Source organism: Onychomys torridus, chromosome 7 (assembly GCF_903995425.1).
Source record: "Onychomys torridus chromosome 7, mOncTor1.1, whole genome shotgun sequence".
NCBI classification, from domain to species: domain Eukaryota; kingdom Metazoa; phylum Chordata; class Mammalia; order Rodentia; family Cricetidae; genus Onychomys; species Onychomys torridus.
The window spans coordinates 64,555,802-64,577,301 of NC_050449.1; positions in this window are offsets into that span (position 1 = coordinate 64,555,802).

Below are 21,500 nucleotides of genomic sequence, written 5' to 3' on the forward strand. Positions count from 1 at the left end.
TTTGAAATGGTTTTAAATTTACCCACAGGATCAAGAGTAACATTGTCATAGCTCTACAAAAGGAACGTGACAGGGACAGGAAAGCAGTGTGCCACCATCCAACTGCTCCCACAGCCACAGTCAGCTGAAGGGACTCAGAAAGGAAAAGTAGTGGGCTCATCCCAGGAACAATGGAGTGAATTTCTCCAAAGCTGGAGCAAGAACCATTGCCTAGGAGGGAGCTGCTTAGATGCATAGTGAGGCCAGAAGACCCCCAGGGTTCTCTTTGTACCATATCAGATTTATTTTGTGTGTGTGTCTAGTGTTCTACGATGCATAAGCAAATGAATGTTCATGTGCTGGGAGGTGTTCAAAATCATTTATGAAGACAGTTCAAAGAGGGTGATACATCTGTGTTAGAAAGACCGAACCGTTCCTGCTTCAGGGCCCAACTGTACTGTTCTAGACACCTTCAATGCATCCAAACAGCCTATAGATCCGTTCAGTATTTCCCATGCCCAGGAAAAGACTTCCTTCCTTCCTTCCTTCCTTCCTTCCTTCCTTCCTTCCTTCCTTCCTTCCTTCCTTCCTTCCTCCCTCCTTCCCTCCCTCCCTCCCTTCTTCCTTCTCTTCCTTCCTTTTTCCTTCCTTCCTCTCTCCCTCCTTTCCTTCCTCTTTTCTCCTCCTCTTTTTCCTCTTTCTCTTCCCTCCCTCTCCCCTCTCCCTGTCCCTGGGTCCCATGTGTCCCAGGCTATAGCCAAGGATGACTTGAACTTCTGATCTTGCCTCCATCTCCCAAGTGCCAGGGTTTACAAGCAAGGGGCATCATGCCAAGTTTATGTTGTACTGGGGCTAGAGCTCAGGGTGTCACAAATTCTCTACCATGTCTCTATAGACTGAACTACCCTTCCGGCCTACATCTACCAAGCTTCTCCCATGAACCTTAGTTGGTAGGCCCAGGCCCCTAAGAGGCTGCCGTCATCATCTGCTTCTAACATGGCTCCTCAAAGACCATTCTAATTTGGGTAACACTGGGCTCTGGTTTGTAAAATAATGTTTTTACCATTAGGGTTTTTAAAAATGTTCTCAGTTCTGACTATTTTTCAATTTGAAGAGCTTCTTAAAGGAATGGTCGTTTCAAGAGTCTGGTATTTGGCGACCTGAAATTAATCTTTAGAGTTGTGGTGATAAGAAAACTAATCAGGAGGCAAGAAATAAATACTCTGTGGGAAGAGCAAATCCCAGAAGGGGGTAGGCAGGGACCACAGTGAAGTTCAACTACAAGAGAAGCAGTGTATTGTGTTCACTTGTGTGCAGGTGTGTGTGTGTGTGTGTGTGTGTGTGTCTGTGTGTGTGTGTGTCTGTGTGTGTGTGTGTGTCTGTGTGTGTGTGAGTTCAGCCTAAGGAGGGTTCCTCAGCACTATTCACTTCATTTTTTTGAGACAGAGTCTCTCACTGAAACTGGAACTCTCTGACGAGGCTGGCTGGGCAGAGCGCCTTAGGAATTCTCCTGCCTCTGCTCTCCAGCACGGGGATGACAAGCATGGGCCACCACACTTGGCTTTTTTTGTGTGAGTCGTGGGGGTTGAACTCAGGTCCTTGTGATTATGAGTCAAGCACTTTGTTGACTGAACCAGCCCGACTCTACCTCTCCCATTCTTGTCAGGTCCCGGGCTGCCTGGAATGATCTTGGGGGAAACGACTAAGCTTTTCCTGGGTCACCAATGGATCCAGGTGGACATTCTCTTACTATGTGACCAGAAACAAGCGGAATGCAGCCAAGGACGCAGGACAGCCTCGTTACTGTGCCTTGGCAGGGAACATGTCCTTACTTGGAAGAGAACTGCACTGGAGTTTGACCTTTCTCTTATCAGTGTTAGGTGGAAAGGGATGAGTAAATAAATAAAGGGGAAAGCAGGCATGCATAGCCTATTTTACACCCCTGAGAGAATGAGGTGTTGTGAGCATTGAGGCTGGTTTTCATACTTGTTAATTTGTAAATGTGTGTATACCTGTGGGTATCTATGGCACGCAAGAGGACAACTCTTGGGAGTCAGCTCTCTCCTTCTACCGTTTGGGTTCTGTTGATTGAAGTCAGGTCACCAGGCATGGTGGCCAGTACCTTTACCCTCTGAGCTAACTCACCGTTTTGAGCATTTTAAGTAGCTATACTCATCTAAGAGGATCACACTCGTGACTGGGTGTGCTTTCATATCAGATTTTCTCTAACTGGTTGTGTGTGCTGAGTTTGGAATCTCTCTGCCTTAGTTCTTGGGGAGGAAAGGGCTGAGATCCCTCCCTAGGCGGGTTTGCAGACCTCCCCCATCTGGGTAGGCCCACTGACTCTTCCTATCAGAAGTCTAGCTGTGGCTGTGACACAAACCAGAAAAAAAAAATAGAGCAGCAACCTCAAAGCTCCATGAGTTTGTTTTGCGGGGGGGGGGGGGGGGGGTGTCGGGGGGTCTAGATCAGCGGTTCTCAACCTGTGGGTCGAGACCCCTGGGTGGGTGTCACATATCACTTATTTATATTACAATTCGTAAGAGTAGCAAAAATACAGTTATGAAGCAGCAGGAAAAATAAGTTTATGGTTGGAGGTCACCACAACATGAAGAACTGTATTAAAGGGTCACACTACAGGATTGAGAACCACTGCTCTGGATCCTACACACTAGTAATGCATTTTATGATTTCAGCAGCCCAGGGAGAATGGAAAGCCTTTCTCCCTCTTTGTGATACACTGAGAAGCAAGGGGGGTAAATGGATTCCCCCTGCTTTGTTGAGAAAGAGAGAGGGCACAGTGTGCAATTTGTAATGTGCCTTCTCTGTCTGCATTTTTTTTTTTAAATCTGAGTGGGTGCTGTTTGTGTGTGGGGTACTGGGCCCTTCAGACACCAACTGAGGCAATGGTTGATGTGGCTGATGGTGGTAAACAAGAGTATAGCTTGAGCAGGAAGGCCAGCATGGAGCTGCCTGCTCTCTTTCTAGGCTCCAGTGCTTCCAACCATGGGGCATCCCCAGAGGAATTGTCTTCAACCTGGTGTCAAATGGAAATGACCCATGCCTTTCTGTGATAGCTGGTCTTCACGCCATGTGCCTTAGATTCTCACACAGGCCTTTGAGGACTAGCACCTGCAATTCACAGCTGCAAGAATCCTGGAATTAGTTCCCCTTTATTCCCTTTATTCTCAGCAATCGATTTCAAGTGAGTAGTTGATCTCCAGGGATGCTTAATACCAGGGGCTAACAATTTAGGGGTCAACATCCCAAGTGCCTGCACAATGCCAGACTCTCTATGTGAGCACATCTGAGCCTCAGGAAGAGCCCCTGGCTTCAGGTGCAGTTACCCTTCTGTACATGGGCAAAAAGAAAGGCAAACAGATTATAGATTACCCAAATCCTCATTGTAGTCAGAGGTAGAAAGGGATTTGAATGATGTAGGTTTGATTTCAAAGTTCATACAATGAAAACACTTTTGTTAAGTATAGTGGGAATTATTTGTGAGATTCTCACACATCTAAGGTCTTAAAAATGAAATTATGTCTCTTGTATTCCATATATATGTATATCTATCTATATATTCTTATTAAAACAAAGTTCTTCAGCCTTTTCTCAACTATTTAAGAGAGGTAAGTCTTATAATAGCACAGGAGACTAGCTGATGGTGGAAAACTATGCAGATATTGTAGGTAGTGGGGTGGAATTGTATGTCATAAAATTTATAATTCATGAAAAAAGACCAGCCAAGAGAGGGGACTCAGAACAAAAGCCCACGCAACCTTGTGTTTGACAGGAAGCAGGCAGAATGAGGCTGTGCTGCAAAACACCTGCTCCAATGCCAGCAGTTGATGTCTGGTGTCCTGTGAAACTACAGCAAGAATCCACAGCTAGGATCTTCTAGAAGTGTTGGAGATGGCTCAGTAGGAAAAGGCACATGCGGTCAAGCCTGGTGACCCGAGTTCCATCCACAGGACCCACAGGGGAGAAGGAGAGGGCCAGCTCCTACAAGTTGTCATGTGACCTACACACACGTGCTGTGGCTCAGTTGTTGACTTGTGCTTTACTAGCTTTCTTAGAAGGCTCAGGATCACTTGTCTAGGGATGGTGCTGCCCACAGTTAGCTGAGCCCTCCTGGATCAGTTAAAAAATAAAGACAGTCCGCCCCAGATCTCACAGGCCAACCTGATGTAGGCACTTTCTTAATAGGCACTTTCTCAGACAGCTCTAGGCTGTGTCTCATGGACTACTGGAGCTAACTAGGACAATCCCAACCTCTAATAGTCACATTTTCATTTCAGAGTAATTCTCATCGAGTGTCATTGACCAGCTAACTCTAAGTATTAATTTAAATGAGTCCTTTCCCCAGGTTCATGGTCTGAGAAAACAAATTGATGGAGTAGGAAAGACCCTCAAGTCTCCTCAGTGTTGCTAGGACAGGACACCAAGGCTTGTGGGTGACTCACCAGAGTGAGGTAATCCAGGACTTCCCTCTGAGACTATTCCTGGTCTCTTGGACACCGGGTATTGTGTCCCAGGGACAGAGTGTGGTATGCATGTGTTCTGTTAACATGTTTCCAACACTAGAGAAAACTGTTGTCTGGACCCTACCAAGAGGAGTTGGAGCTGGAGTCCTTTCCCAAGAGGAGTTGGCATGAAGCTGCTGTGGTGATTCATCTTTGCTGTCAGTTTGACTGGCTTGAGAAACACCTTAGGACATTAGTAAGGCCCACCTCTGGATGTCTGTGAGGTCAGTTTCTGAGGCCATTGACTAAAGGGGAAGACTCAGCCCAATGTGAACACTGCCATTCTGTAGGCTGGAGGAAGAGGGAGTGGGTAAAGAGGAAGAGGAACGCTGGCTGACGAAGGCTTTCCCCACCATGCTTCATTTGCTGAGCAACTTGGCCCCTCCACACCCTGTCAGAATGAAACTCTGCCTCAGGCCAGCTCCAGCAACAACAGAACAGGCTGACCATCTGCTGAAACTCCTAAAACTATGAGCCAAGTCAAACATTTCCTCATTTTTAAATTGTTTCTCTTAGGTACATGTCATAGTGTCAAAAATCTGACATATCTGCTTCTGGGAAGTTTGTGATTTCTCTTTGGGTTAGGTGGAACGGGGATTTCTTCAATCTCAGAGAATTCTTAGCACAGTGCCTACGTGGATTGACCCATCAGATCCAAGTTCAGTGCGGATGTCCTGGGGGAATTGGGAAATGGTTCCTGCAAAAGTGTGAAGCCTGAGGGGGTGAGGAGATGACACTCAGCAAGGGTGTGCTCTGCCTGGGCAGGGCTAGGGAAGGGACTCTAGCTCTAGGCTAAGTTCAAAGATAGATGGAGAGAAATATTGCTGCACTAAACTATTCCGGGTTGCAGGCAGAAGCTCAAGCAGTTACCCACAGCACATCTACAGTGAAGAGCAGAGAGGATAAATACATTCCTGTTGTCTGCTTGCTAGCTTTCCTCACTCTATCTGCCTGGGGAATGGTGCTGCCCACCATGGGCTGAGTCTTCCCACATCAATCAATTCTTAAGACTCCCCCCACCCCCAGACATGCCCATAGGCTAATCTGACCCAGGAAATCCCTCAGTTGAGCCCCCCCTTTCAGGTGATTCTATGTGGTGGTGGTGGTACATTGGCATTTAATACTAACCAGCATACAAGGCATGAAAGAGGGTGTGTGTGTATGTGTGTGTGTGTGTGTGTGTGTGTGTGTGTGAGAGAGAGAGAGAGAGAGAGAGAGAGAGAGAGAGAGAGAGAGAGAGAGAGAGAGAGAAACCATTCTCAACTGTATAGGAAGTGACAAGTCCTTCCAGTCTGAGCCTGTGGCAGCTCACCTCAGACAACTGACACCCCTCTTGTGGCTTCTCTTTTGCCTGCTGTCCCCTCTCCTTGATCTGATGTCCTCTCCACACCCTTATGTCCCTCCCAGGGAAATCTGCTCTGGCTTTTCTTTCTCCTTGCAGACCCGTGAGGACAGAGGTCTGGGGTGCAGGTGAGATTACTCCGGAGGACATTTTAGAAGCCAAGGAGATGCTGAGGGACCTTTCTGACGTGGCCAAATTACTTGAAGGGGAATTCTTAGTGGTGACAGTTTTGGTAAAAGGTGTGAACAATAGGGCTTCCAAATGAATACATGGGCCAACTTCTGGGCAACTCCCCCCTTGGGAGGGCTAGCATTCAGCATATTCTGTTGTTCTTTGAGAATATGCTAATCATCATCTTCAGATGTCCTCATTTACATGCCTGTGATTTTTATTACAGATTCATATTCCTCTGCTGTGTTTGTTACTAACTGTATTTCTCTTCTGGGACTGGTCCTGTGGTTATTTTTTTAAAAACTATTTATCTTTTGTGATCTCAATATTTACTTTACAAATTTGCATTAGCTATTTATGATAGGTCTTTATGATGTTTGATAGAAATATTTTCTCTCTTTAAAAAAGTCTTTAGTAACACTAACTTTGACGGTGCCGCCCTTTCAGTGACTCCAAAGCACCCTGAAGGCTGGTAAACAAGTTTTTAAAATTTTGTGTAAGTTCTCTAGTAATTGTTTTTTCAAATGTAAATCTTTTATCAATCAAGTCTTATTTTGGTGAGTGCTTTGTTTTCCATAACATTTTCTATTATAAAATCAATTAAGTGTTTGTTATTGAAAACAGAAAAAAAAAAGAACAGAAGGAAAACATAAACAGATTAGTAGTATGTATATTCCCCCAAATACAACTGCCTTGATGGCTTCTGGGGGTGGGGGAGCTAATTTTCTCTAAAAGTGTGGTCTCTGGTAGGTCAGTTTTCCTCTCATGGATGGCCCCATACCCATGAGTATATGGGCAGCACAAATGGGACTCAGTGAATTATTTAAAAATTATTATTATTTAAAAAATATGGGTTATTAAATTCTTTTAAGAGGACATGAGGGTGGAAGAGACGCTGGGAGAGCAAGGATTTATCTAGGAGGAGTTCAGGGGAGGACTTGGGGTGAGTATGATCAAAATACATTGTATGCATGTATGACATTCTCAAAGAATTAATACGAATATTATGTTGAAGATTTCATACGGGTTTATAAGTTGAGCACGTTATTTCTATATCCCCCACCCTCCTTTACTCAACCCCCATGATTAGATCCTTCGTTTCCCCAGGCCCTTTCATTCTGTTTTCATGTAGCAACCTTCATTTTCAATAATCAAGAGAATACTGTCTTTTAAACTTCTTTAAAGTATTAGAAATATTCAGAAGTACCAACACCCCATAAAAATATTTTTATCTAAAGAAATGCAACTGTAAAGCAGTGTATGAACTCACTAGCATCCTGCATATTAAAAATTTATTAACAAGTTTCATTTACAGTTTTTTAAAAATTCTTTTATGTGTATGGGTATTTTATCTATGTGTATGTTTGTGTACCATATGCATGCCTGCTGCCTGTGGTGGCCAGAAGAAGGTGTCAGGTCCCCTAGGACTTGAGTTACAGATGGTTGTGAGCCACCACATGGGTGCTGGGAACTGAACCCAGCTCTCTATGGAAGAGCAGGCAGTGCTCTTAATCACTGAGCCATCTTTCCTGCTCTAGCATAAATATTTTCAAAAATATTATTTCAATAACTGTAGACTATTGCATTCTATAGATGTACCACAGTTGATTCTATTTACCTACTGTTTTCATCAGATTTAATGTATCAAGATACCACTGTTGTGAACAAAGTTACTACACACACAAATGATGGCCTACATCTTTTTATTACTTCTTTCATGTAGATCCTTAAGGAATCTGCTGCCGAGGCAAAGTTTTCACACCCATGTATCTGTGCTTATTATATTCTTCATATTAAATCAATACCCACTATCCCTTGAGCTTCCTTCTCTCTATCCTTTTCCTGGAAAACCATTCCATCATATCTTTTTCATATAGACAACAGGCTGGGATCTAAGAATGTAACATTAGAATCCAACCGTTGCTCAGGCTACAATAGCTGCAGCACCATCTCCTCTGACAGATACTGACAGGCTTCTTCTGAGAGACCATGAATCTCTAGCTCACTGACTTCCAAGGGCTAAGATCTTTCACCTGGGAAAGTGAGTTTACATTAAAGGGGGTACTGGTGGCCACACATCCTGCTTCCAGCCCCTTCCCTGACTTCTGCATGGGAATCAGAGAGTCTGGCTGAGGCTTGCACTGTAAAACCATCTCCATCCTCAGAAAGGTGTAAGAGACTCCCACTTGAGCCAAGGGGCCCTAACTTCCTCTTGTAAGAGCACCTGGCATGCTGCCGTCTTCCATGTTAATAACTTTTCTAACAAACTCTTTACTCCCCAGAAAACCAACAATCTGTCTCAGTGCCCCTCTTGAATCCACTCCTGAGACCCTTTACATGTAAACTGTCAGGTTAATTAAATTTACTTCAAGGTCCCACCAACAATGAGTGGCCAAGTCCTTCCTTCCTGCCCCACACTCCACTTTTGTAAACATCAGCTAAATTAATAAACCAAAATAGTGTATATATACTTTACCTTGTGTTTTCCCCCCAAGTGAACTAAAATTAAATTTATTATAGCCCTCAGATTTTATTGAAAATTGAATTTACTACAGCCCTTACATAATTTTAAAATCTGTGGCCAAAGTTTTAAAGAATTTAGTGACTTTCAGCACATCTTTAAGGATAAGTGAATATTCATGAAAACGATCCGCCTCTCAGCTCACCGACTCCTAACATCCCCCATCTGCTCCCTAGTTTTGTAAGTGGAATACTTCCTTATCCTGCATTTCTTCCCAATCCTGGTCTCGTTTTTTCCTTCCTCAGAGCTACCCCTTTTCTAAGTTTGGCTTCTACCATTCTCATCCATGCTTGTCTATGCTCCAAGCATACAGCATCTATAATAGTATTTACTGTTATTTTGGATGCCTTCAAACTTTCGTACTCCACATGTGTTTAGCATGAAATATCCTTCACAAGCTCATTTGTTTAAATCTTTTCTCCCCAACTGTTCGTGCTGTTTTAGGAGTTAGTGCAGCTTTCAAGAGCTGAGGCAGAGCCAGAGGATATGAGTCATTGGAGAGTGGTCCTTGAGGGTCGTAGCTCCGCCTGCTTCCTGACCAAGTGCTCTGCTCCTGGTCAATACTTTGATGTGAATCTGCCCCCAGCTCTGATAGCTAGCTGCAGGTCAGCCTGCCTCAGTCCCATGCCTTCCCTACACAAAACTCCCAGCAGAGATGAAGGTGTCTTTCCTTCAGTTGTGTCTGGTATATATTCTGTCACAGTAACTAGAAAAATAACTAATACAATATATGCGTGTGCAACATGCTTTCTCCACTGAGCGCTTTATTTTTTGAGATTTCTCTCTGCTGGTAGCTGTCCTAAATGGCTCTAGCATGTGAGTGTATCATAGCTTGTTCATTGGGTTGATGGACTCTTGTGCTGTTAATTCATTTCATTGTGCTATTGTGAACAATGTTGCAGTGGACATTCATTATCCACAAGAGAGAGCTTCTAGTATTCATTCCCTGGAATAAAATTCCTGAGCTGTAAGATATGCATCCCTTAATATTCCTAGATGTTGACAATTTATTCCCCAAATGGTTATCACAATGAATGCATCATTAATAAAATGTGAGCGCTCTTCCAATTTTTCCACATTATCGCCCCACTCATGGTGTCAAATTATACCATTTCTGTTGGTTTGACGGATGTAACATGGTAGCTCGTTTTAGTTTTCAGCATTCTGATTAGTGGTGGGATTGGACGTCTTTTTGTGGGTCAGTGGCCATTCAAACTCCCTGTAAACAGCTCGCCTATCTTCTTCCCCTTTCTGCTGGCCGGTTGGCGTTTTCTTCCCTGATTGTAGTGCTTTTCCCTGTCTGCAGGCTAGGCATCTCCTCCCCTTCACAGTTTCTCTGGGCTCGTCTCCTCCAGTGCCTTTGTCGGATAGAGTTTTGATTGTTTTCCATGTAGTCGGATTTATAGCCCTTCCTTAGTGTCTCTGTTTCTTCCGTTTTTCTTTAGCCTCACACAAGAAGCAATTCTTCAATCAAAGCTATTCTTCAAGGGGCCCTGATCTTGTCATTTTGAGAATTTATCTTTTTGGTCATCACACACTGTTGTTTCATTTAAAGACACATTCTACACATGCAGGTAAAAGTGATTTTTGTGCTTATGTGTGAGCAAGCTGTTCCTGCCTTCTATGCCCTTAGCAGAGGTTGGTAATTGCTCTGTTTTCTTCATTTTCATATCTGTGGAACTACATCCTTACCCCCATCACTGTGCTGTCCCCACCCCTTTCACAGAGGTATTCATTTTGATCCTGAGTTCATTCTCATTTGTTACTTTTTGGCATGAATTGTACCTTTTGATCAGTTTAGACATATGGAAATATTGAAAGACTAACACAAAGACTACACAATCTGCCTAGGTCACCACTTACCTTTGTCTCCCCCATTGCCTGGCTGTTCACACTGCTTCTCTATATATACAAATTTCCAAACCAGTTGAGAGTAAGTTCACATGTTACAAACCATTTGAGAGGAAGTTCATATGTGCATACCTCAGTATTTTAAGGTTTATTTCCTAAAATAGCCATTTTCTCTACCAAATTCAAGAAATTTAGTGGTTAGGGGACTGGAGAGATAGCTCTGTGGCTAACAACACATACTGCTTCTGCAGGGGACCTGAGTTCAGTTCCCAACACCCATGCCTGGCAGCTCACAGCCATCTGTAACTCTAGTTCCAGGGGCTCTGATGCCCTCTTCTGGCCTTGTCTTTAAGGGTTTCTATTGCTCTGATAAAATATCATGGCCAAAAGCAGCTTAGGGAAAAAAGGGTTTGTTTCAGCATATGGTTCTGCATCATAATCATCCTTGAAGGGAGTCCGGGTAGGAATTCAAGACAGGAACTGAAGTAGAGACCACGGAGGAATAATATTTACTGATTTGTTCCCCACGGTTTGCTCAGTGTGCTTTCGTCTACAACCAAGGACTACCTGCTTAGGGGTGACATCACCTCCAGTGATGAGACCTCCTCCATCGACCATTAATCAAGAAAATGCCCAATAGACTTGTGTGTAGGCAAATCTCACGGAGGCATTTTCTCAGTTGTTCCCTCTCACCAAATGATGCTAGCTTGTGTGAAGCTGACATAGATTAACCAAAGCTGGCCTGTACAGGCACCTGTATGCACGCACACATGCACATTCACACAATTGAAAACAAATAGAATCTTAGAAAAACTCTTTCATAGGATATCAAGTTTCCCAATGGTTTTTTGTTGTTGTTGTTGTTGTTGTTGTTGTTGATGTTGATTGTATGGGTTTCCTCAACGAACCTTTGTGTCTCATCATCCCTGCATCTTTCTTTGGTTATGGATATCTGTTTGTAGAAGGACACACACGTTGTTGGGTCTTGTGTATTACCAATTTGAGAGTTTGTTGAGTGCTGGAGTTGTGGCTAGATGGTACAACCCTTGCCTATTACAAGGAGCCCCATGTTTGACCCCAATATAGCAAAATAAAATAATAAAATGAATAGAATGTAATAAAATAAACCAGTTTTGGAAAGGTGAATATATGGAGTCCTTTGGGAGACAGATGGTGTCGTGATGGGAGATAACCTCAGCTATTAGCTGTAGACTTTCTAAGTGTCTTAATTGTGCTGTGAACAAGTTTCCAGTTCCCTTATCCGCAAAATCATGTCAATATGCAAGCCGATTCATAGAAATTTTGCAAAATCTAAATGAAAGCAAGACCACTCTGGAATAGAAATAGAGGAAAACACAGGAAGCCAGCTATCTGTAAAATGCCACTGTCACTACTTAGTATCACCGGCTTCATTGGAACACCACTCAGCAAGTATCTTAGCAGTGACATATAAAGCAGGCAGGCCACACAAACATCTAGGTTCAACATGAGGGTAATAGGCTCTACACTTGGATCCCATCTCCAACTTCTCTGTGAGGTCATGGGAATAACTTACAACAAAGGCCCCTGGGAAGCAGAGATCCAAAGCTCCTTGTATATTCTCAGGGTGCAGGTCAGTCTTGCATCCCACTCAGGTTCCACTGTGGAGCTTCTCAGCTTGACTTGAATCCAGCTGCTGGCGTTTAGTGAGCTAAATACGTAGGTTGTACAAAGGGGTCATTTGCTTTTGCACTGGATGTAGAAGCTGCAGGCTGAATGAATGGTACCTCAGTTCTTGTCCTCAGCAAGGAAAAAGGAAACCAAGAAAAACAAATCAAGCTTTGCTTGGTATTCTACTTCCTGAGTGGTGGAACTCGCTCAGCCAATAAGAGGCCACACACCTGTGGACTTCTTCGCAGCACTTCTTGTGGACTGTTGTTTCTATTCAAACTGCAGTCCAAACCTGATGTACAGTCACGTCTACCTCTCAGGGTCAAATGAGGCAGAGAAGAAAGCTAAAAAAGTCTGAGGTTTAAATTAGAGTCCGTTTTTAACTTTTCAAAATGTTCGTGGTATTTTAGACTCTGGATAACCTTCAATCAGACGATGCTACATCACCAGACCAAGGAGTAAGATTATAATTGGACCAGCTTCAGGAAAACGAGTCTTCTTTTCAGTTGTATAAACTCAGAGTCTCTTGAGAGCTTTATTCCATCACCCAGAAGATCTGGTCTGCTTCCTACCAGGTGCAACAGGGCAATTTTCTTAACTTTCTCGAGGATAGACCATTGTCCGCTCTCTCGGCAAACAGCATTTCTAAGTCCCTCCCTGGGAGTTCTGAGGCAGGGGACCTGAAATGTGCCTTGAACCTGTGTTCTCAACATGAGCTTTGGAAATGTCACAGTGACCAGGAAGCAGACAGCCCTCGGCTTACCTCCTGGGCCTTTCATTTCCTACTTCCGTGGTCCTGCACACATGGCTTGACTTGTGTCAGCCTCATCTGCAGGAAACTGTGATAAAAATCTTTTCCTATGAGTACTGAGGCGGTCAAAACGACTCTAAAGCCCTTTGTAAGTCTGTTCCTCTCAGCGCTGCTAGACCATTTCTTCCTGTCTGGACTGATAAGGTTCAGAAGTACTTACCACGAGGCTGGAACACTTCTTATCCACCCCTGACAAATGTATGTGGGGTAGTCTGAAAACTGTTATCATTTGGAGGACGCAGGGGTTCTCAGAGCCCACGGAGCACTTCCTTTTGGAGTGGTATGTCCATGCGGCACCTCCAGGCTTTGAAAGGGTGTTCACATTGCTGATGTGAGCAACTTCATCTAGCTTCCCTTCGCTTCCTGGGTTCTTTCTGTGCCCATTATCATTTAATTGTATGAGATATTCCAGTTCTCCCTCCCTCTCTCTCTCTGTGTTTGTGTGTGTGTGTGTGTGTGTGTGTGTGTGTGTGTGTGTGTGTGTGCATGCTGGTGTACATGCACTGTGTCCTCTTGCACTTAGAGGCCAGGGAATCACCTCAACTCTTTCTATAGACACTGTCTACTACTATTTTTTTTTTTTTTTTGAGTCAAGGTCTTTTATTTGGCCTGAAACTCCCTAATTAGGCTAGGCAGGCTGGGTAGTGAGCCTCAGGGATCCTTGTGATTCTGCTCTCCAGTGCTGGGATTCCAAGCGTATGCCAGAATGCCCAGCTCTTTTATGTGGGTGCTGCAGATGAACTCAGGTTCTTGCCCTTGCACAGCCAACAACACTTCACCAACTGACCTATTTCTCAGCCTCAGAAATTCCAATTTCCTTGAAACCAACCCTGTGTTTATATTCTTCTTCAGTAGAAATATGCAATAAATTATTCTATTTGATTTTACTTTGTGTTATGTAAATTTCCCTTCCTGGATTACCAAGTTCTTCATGCTTATTTTCTTCCCCATCCTAATGGAATTTGATGGATTGTGATAAATACACTTCCATTTTCTTGTAATCTTTTAAGAGGACATAAAGCACACTTTAGAGACACAAACTATGCAAGGTATGTTAAACTTTAGGAAGTGAGAATAAAAGTGAGAAAAACATAAATGAAATTGTATCTCAAATACATGTTGTATAGTTCTTTATAGTTCCAAGCAGTGAGCCAGATATTTGGCCCAGAACATTCTAGCATCATTGTAAAATTGCTCCCTTCAAAAGATGAACTTGATGAGCCTCAAGCCGATAGCTGGGATGATTATCTCCCAAATCTTACTTTTCCACTGGCCCAGAATGTTAGATTCTCTTCAACATCAGAATCATTAAGAATTGACAGAAGAGTCAGGAAGCCCACAGAAACTGTGTTCTGCTCTGACACCATGAAGGTAAGGACAAGAGGGCCTCATGCTGCAGGGGCCAAGGATGAGCTGATGTTCTGGTCCAAAGCAGTAGCCATGGCAACAGTGATGATGGCCACTCCGCTCCTTTGAGCAACGATGCCCATAAGAGGCATTGGCTGAGGGGCGTGGGTTGTGCTTCTGAGCTTGACTCTTGCCGAGGGAAGCTTATGTAACTTTTAAGCACTGGGAAAGAAAATGTGCAAACCTCTTTCATGTTATCCTCGAAGATCCAAATCCATATTGAGAAGGCAAATGCCCAGTTGTCCAGGCTGGCCAAGTCCAGGTGGGAGTCCCTAGCACAGGCAACCTGGAGCCTGTCTCCAATTGTCCTTTTCTTCTCTCTACCTCTGAGTAAAGGTGCTGCTCAGGACAGGAGCAGCCCCAAGGAGGATATGTGCTTCTGAAGCCACCATTCATTTCAAAGAGATGGAGCCTGGGTACGAATAACAACACCCGCTGGGTCCTCCCGCCATCAGCCATGAAGCAAGGTAGCTTTTGATTCAGACACTGACTGATGGTTCTTCTGAATGAAGTCGATGACAAGGACAAACGAGCAGGGCCACTGGGAAGGCAAGGAACCGGAAAGTGGGGAGGATTGAAAGCATTTAACACAAAGGTAAACACAGCAGCCATGCAACTATAGAATTCCGAATGACCGCGAGCTGATTCCGCTTGATAATTCACAGTTCAAGATCTCCACGCTGTTTGTGCAAGTGTGTGTGTAAGCTCCTGGGAGACGTCAGACCTCGCTTGCTAGACTTTTCTGTAAAAGGAGAGAGAAAAATTCAAATAAATGTCATAAATAAGGGGGTCGACTGAAATACAGCCGGGGAATGGTTGAGCGGGGAAAGCAGGAGACCCCGAGGGAAAAGAAGTACCTCTGATCAGGAGAGGGGGTGGGTCTTCCCGGTGTTGGGGTGGTCATATTGTAGAAATGCCTGTAAAAGCTCACTGTAAACACTGCGGGTCACATTAGGATCTTTTAAATGGACTCCGAGGGGTGCACCATCACTTCCCATGAACTCTTGTCTTTTTCTTTACGTAGTCTTCTGATTATAGTTCCTGTAATTTAAAACGATTTATAAATTGGGCATGGAGACATGTCTGCAGTCCCAGCAATTGGGAAGCAGAGGCAGGAGGGGACACACACACACACACACACACACACACACACACACACACACACCGTAGTGGGATTGCTAAATCATATGGTCTCTATATTTTCAGTTCTTTGAGTAACCTCTCTGCTGTTTCCCATAATGGCTTTATTGACTTACTTCTTTACCAACAACATACAAGAGTTTCTCTTTGTTCACACCCTCATCAATATAAACATCAAGAGATCCATATTCCTGTTCAGGAAGAATTCATTTTCAGTTCTGATCTTAAGCAGAAATCAGACAATTACCTCGGCAGTCTGCAGAATAACCCTCCAATAAGCATTCTGAATTTTCCCCGGGTGTCCTTACACACCACTATAAGGTCAATATCAGAGTCTTACCTTCCCAGCTACCCTTGCTGCTGGGATGGTCATGTGACTAGGACCTGACTTCAGCCAAAGTCCAGTGAGGACATGAAAAGAGAAGGGAAGAGGCCCCTAAAGATGGTAGACTAGCAGTAAAGACCCTGTCCTGGGAGCTGGGAGCTGGCTTGTCACGCAAGCAAGAGGACCTGAGTGCAATCCCCAGAACACTTTTTTTTAAAGGTGATGTGATGGCATACTCTTATAATCCTAATACTGGAGAGGCAGAGTTAGTGATCCTGGGGGCTTGATGGCCAGCCAGCCTAATCAGTAAGTTCCAGGTAGAGAAGTGACCCTGTCCCAGCAAAAACAAAAAACAAAACAAAAAAACAAGATGACACCGGGGACACACACACACACACACACACACACACACACACACACACACACTCTTTTATGGCAATTTTGAGTTTGGGCAACAAATTGGGATTGCTTACATTCACTGGTTACATATGATAATCAAGTGCTTTTATTGCTACTTGGGGTTTCTGTTGCTTAAATCTGTATATAAACTAGGCATGGTGGTTTATGCCTATACTCCTAGTACTTGGAAAGCTAAGGCTGGAGGACCATGATTTTGAGGACAGCCTGGACTAGTCTACAGATAGACAAACAAAGCTAAACATCCTTATGAAGTGTGGAGATGTTTGAGACAGTAGGGATTGGGACACTGGGACCAGGTTTTTTCACAAGCAGAAAGGAATGCATAGATAGTTAAGGGTAAGAAGACAACTTGCCCTCGGGTGACACCTAGAACTATAAACGTAAGCCAACCAGGCCCATGACACTTTGCTTTCAAGCTGTTCTCTGGCTCTACATTTTCTATCACCTGACATCCAGCCCTGGTGCAGAAAGATTTTCATGGTATTGGGCCAGTGTCACACCAAGTTCTGGTCCAATGGTGCTAGGACTCTGAGCCAGCCTTGGTTAGTGTCCATTTACTTATCTCCCCAGAGGGCTTAACAACACCTTATGCCACTTGGTTTTATGTTGACTGGATTTTTGGGTAGTGTTAGGTAGAGCCTGGCTTAGTACCTGGAGGTATACTAAAAAGACAGGCACTGGACAATGTGCTGTGTTTGCTATCCACTGTAGGGTGGTTTGTATTGTGCCATGAGCCTGAGAGGTGAGTTTCTGTCTCAGGACTCCATAGAACACCTGTTTCAGGGAAGGTGAGCAGAATTTACTTAATGCTGTCTTCTTGGCGGTAATGTGTTAGGTACTGAGGTGTAGATGGAAATCCGGCTTTTGTTTCCCGCCTGCTTTCCACTGAACAGGCTGACAGGGTGTCTGTTTTGATCAGTGATGCTGCCGCTGATTTCTCCTTAATCTTGACTCTCTCTGATGTAAGCTGTGAAGACATCTGTTGGCATTAACCTAGCTCTGTTGTGTGAGATGCGTTGGGTCTGCTCATCATGCTTGTGTCCAAGGCAGACTGCCCCCTGTGAACTCCCCAGCTGCCCAGTTAGTCATCAGCCAAGGGACAGGTGGTGCTTTGGAGACACTGTAGAGTGAAATGTGACTGTCACACCTGGGCCTTTAAAGGCTTCCCTGTGCTACACAAACCAGGAGGTGACTTACTGTCTGTAGCCTTGCCCCTGTGAGGTCATCCACTTCTCCACTTCCTCATAGAATTAGTGATTTATTTCCTCACAGCGACCAAGTATCTGACCAAAGCAACTCAAGGAGGGGCTCACTTTGACTGACAGCTGGAGGATCTGTGCTCATGACAGGGGGCTCATGTAGTCAGTAGTGTGAGCTGCTTGGTTTGCACCTGCGGTCAGGAAGTGGAGAGTGGTGGATGGTGCTGCTCAGCACACTCTCGCCTTTATTCTGCCCAGGACTCTGTGGACCATAAAATGGAGGTGCTCACAATCAAGATGGGTCTTCCCTATTTACTTAAACCTGCCTGAAACCATCTCAATAGCCACACCCAGAGGTATGTTTCCATAATGATTCTCAATCTACTCAAGTTGATAATGAAGGCTAGTCATTACATTCCTCCTTGGCTCTATTTCAGGGCCATTGGGATTTTTGGCTTTTCCTAATTGGCATCCTTGGGCTGTTGCTTGCTGCTTCTGGCCTGACCTAAGGTCTCCCGGGGCATGTGAGGAAGTCTTGTTCTAGGTTCCTCCCTGAAGACAATTATTTTGCAGTGTGGTCCATCACCTAGGAGCTGGAAATCATCAGACACCAGACTACAAGAGTCAAGACCTTCACCTAATCACACATACACTTAACTTACCAAGGGATAGGTACTTGTGTCACAGTCAGGGTGAGGCTGGAGCTGCCTGGCATTCAATCCACCTCAGTGCATTGGTACCTAATATTACTACTTTAAAAATGTTATTTCACGTCTATTTTGTAATGTGTGTGATGTAATGTCTGTGCATGTGGAGGTCGCTCAATACCGAAAGTCTTCATTCGCTCTCCACCTATGTTTCAAGACAGGCTCTTTCAGTGAGTCTAGAGCTCACTGTTTTGGCTAGACTAGCTGGCCAGCAAGCCCCTGGGGTCTTCCTTTCTCTGCCCTCCCAGTGCTGGGGTGATAGGGACATGTTGCCATACCCCTTTTTGTTTTGTGTTGTTTGGTTTGTTGTTGTTGTTGTTGCTTCTGTTTTTTATGTAGGTGCTGGGATCTGGACTCAATGCTTGATGTTTGTGTGACAGTTTTTAACATTAAAATGGAAAATATCAACAAAGAAAAGAAGCCGCTGAAAGTTAAGTGGGCTTCCAGAGACTGAACAACCTTCTAAAAGCTCAAATCGGTTCAATATTGAGGATAGCAGCACTTGCAGGTACACCCCATGCTTTTTGTCCCCACCCCTGACATGGCCCTACACTCAGTTGGGCTATTTCCATGGCTACCATGCACAGAGCCATCCCCCACACATCCAGATGGTGGCTTTGAGGGGTGGCGATGCCTCATTGCCCATGCCATGTGCTGTTATGAGCATCACATGTTAAGCAGGGTCTTCAGAGCCATGGTGATGGATGGGGCAGTTATTTTCTTTCTGAACAGCCTCTCAGCCTTGGCATCTGGTGGATCTCAGAGCCAGGTGGTGAACTTGAATCACCTCATTTTGATGTAGGTAGAAGAGACCCCGGTTGGTTCTGACCTGCCATCTGTGGCCTCCGTCTCTCTTAGAGACATGTCCCGAAACTCAGAGTTGGGTTATTTCTAATCAAGTCATTACTTGACACCACTGCTCGCTGTCTGTGGAGCCCTGACTGCAGCCACGTTTCCATTGTCCAATGTTCTCAGGGTCCTGAGGACAGAGTAGAAAAGGACTCGTACAGACTCGAAGTAATAGGGAGCCAAACACTTGGTTCTTTGGGAGAAATCAGGTATTCCTAGATAGTGTGAATTAAAATATAAAAAATTACATAGGATTTTTATAGACTGCTAGGAAGATGGCTCCGTCTATAAAGTGCTTGTCTGCACAAGTATGAGAACCTGGGTTCAGATCCCCACACCTACATAAAGAGACAGATATGGTGGTAAACATCGGTGAACCCAGCACTGGGGAGGTGGAGACAGGAGGATCCTGGAGGCTCCCTGGACAGCAGTGACTAGCTGACTTAATAAGCTCCAGGTTCAGTGAGAGACCCTGTCTCAAAAACTTTGGTGGAGGGTGATTGGAGAGGACATCTGTCAACATCTTGCCTCCACATGTATGTGTACATGTTCATGCATGCATGTGCATGCACATACCACACACACACACACACACACACACACACACACACCTATAATTTTTTAAAAACACATTTAAAGTATTTTATTTTTATATATGTGTGTGTACATGTGTATGACACGTGTGTAAGTGCCCATGGAAGATAGAAGAGGTTGTAAGATCCCCTGGAGCGACAGTCACAGGTGGTTGTGAGCTGCTCAACATGAATGCTGGGAATGGAACTCCATTCCTCTGGAAGAGCAGCAAGTGCTCTTAACCACTGAACCATCTTTCCAGCCCTCACAAGATTTTAAAAGATATTTCAATCATTGTCATAAAGCAAGATAGAGTCATTGAATTTTTTTTTTAGAAGAACATGTAAGCAAAAAAAAATTGTTGGTCATCTTGCTGGCTTTCCGTATATATTCGTGTATTTATAACCACTTATCTATTATCTGCCCTCCTACCTATCCATACCCAGTTGGACTTATGCTCAAGAAGTCAGATCCCACAGCTTTCCAACTTGTATTTATTCTCACTAAGAAGCCTTACTATTCATCAGTAAATAGTATCATTTCAGTGGCTGCAATGTATTCTAAGATACAGACAGACATTCAAAGGCTTATGGTGGTGCAGTGTATTTTGCTTGAGTGTGTATCACATATTAACATCTGCAAAAATTGTAAAAGGTGCTCATGATAGGCCAGTCTGCCTCTGCTCTCACCACCATCAGACTGTCCTAAAACTGGGCCTTGAAACATGTTGGTCACTTCCCATCTGATGAGGAGATTCAGAATATGCCACCCCAAATAATCCATGTCTCTTCTGTTATTTGCCCACCTCTCCCCCCACAGCTGTGAGCAACAGCATGAGAAGATCAAGACTTACCAGCCAGTGAGATGGTTCAGTGGATGTGACCAAGCCTGAAGACCTGAGTTCAATCCCCAGGACCTACATGGTTGATAGAATCAAGTCTCCCTAGGTGCCTTCTGACCTCCACATGCATGCTGTGACTCACACACATTTGCATACATACACTGAACAAATTGTTTTAATTTTTTAATTAAAGGAGGGAAGAAAAGAAATGGGGGGCTGCCTCTGGTGACCAGACCTTACTACAATAACTATCACTTGTCAGCAATCCGTCCAAACTGTCCTGGTCACTTCCCTGTAACTCATCACTCTAAAAGCTAATGTCTCCTCTTCTTTGTTGAGCTGCTTCTGAGAAATTAATTTATCTTATTTATCGTTTTTAAAAATTTATCTTATCATATTTATCTTTTGTTAAAATGGAGCATAAGGGGATGGAGAGCTGGTTCAGTGGTTCAGCTGTTCTGACAGAGGACCCAAGTTTGTTTCCCAGCATCCACATGACAGCTCACAACCGTCTGTAACTCCAGTTCAGGATATCTGATTCCATCTTCTGGCCTCCTCAGGCACTCATGCTCAAGGTGCACATAAACTTATGCAGCTAAACCCTCATGCACATAAAATTAAAAAAAAATCTTTTCTAAACTGTCATGTAAGCCTCTGTGCTTAATGACTTGGGATCTTTTCCTCTTCTTTCCCGTGAAATTAAAATTACTGACAACATTTGCAGCCTTTCCTCCCGTTTAGTTGTACAGCACCTCTTATTCCTCCTCTCTTTCCCTGGGCTTCAAATAGAAGGAAAGTTATCCTCTGTCCAAGGCCAAGCATTGGCTTTTCATGGTAAGGTATCAGTTCCAGGAAACCCATGCACACAGCACTCAGGGAGACACAGTACAGATACCAACCCAGCACAGGTGGCGTGGGGCCTGTGAGTGTATCTAATCAGCTCCCAGCTAATGTTGATGTCTTAGATGGAGTGCCACATTGAGAAGTGGGGCTTCAGAGTATGATTTAGTATCGCCTGGAGGCTTCCCAAAGCTCAGCTCTTCACTAGAGTGGCTTAGTAAGTCTGGACAGGTCCTACAAGTTTGCATTTACCAAGTGCCAACTGAGATGCTCAGGCTACCGTCCTGGGGGACACACTTTGAGAATTATTGCTTAGAGGCCATTCAGGGAAACCAGACAAAGTAGCTTTGT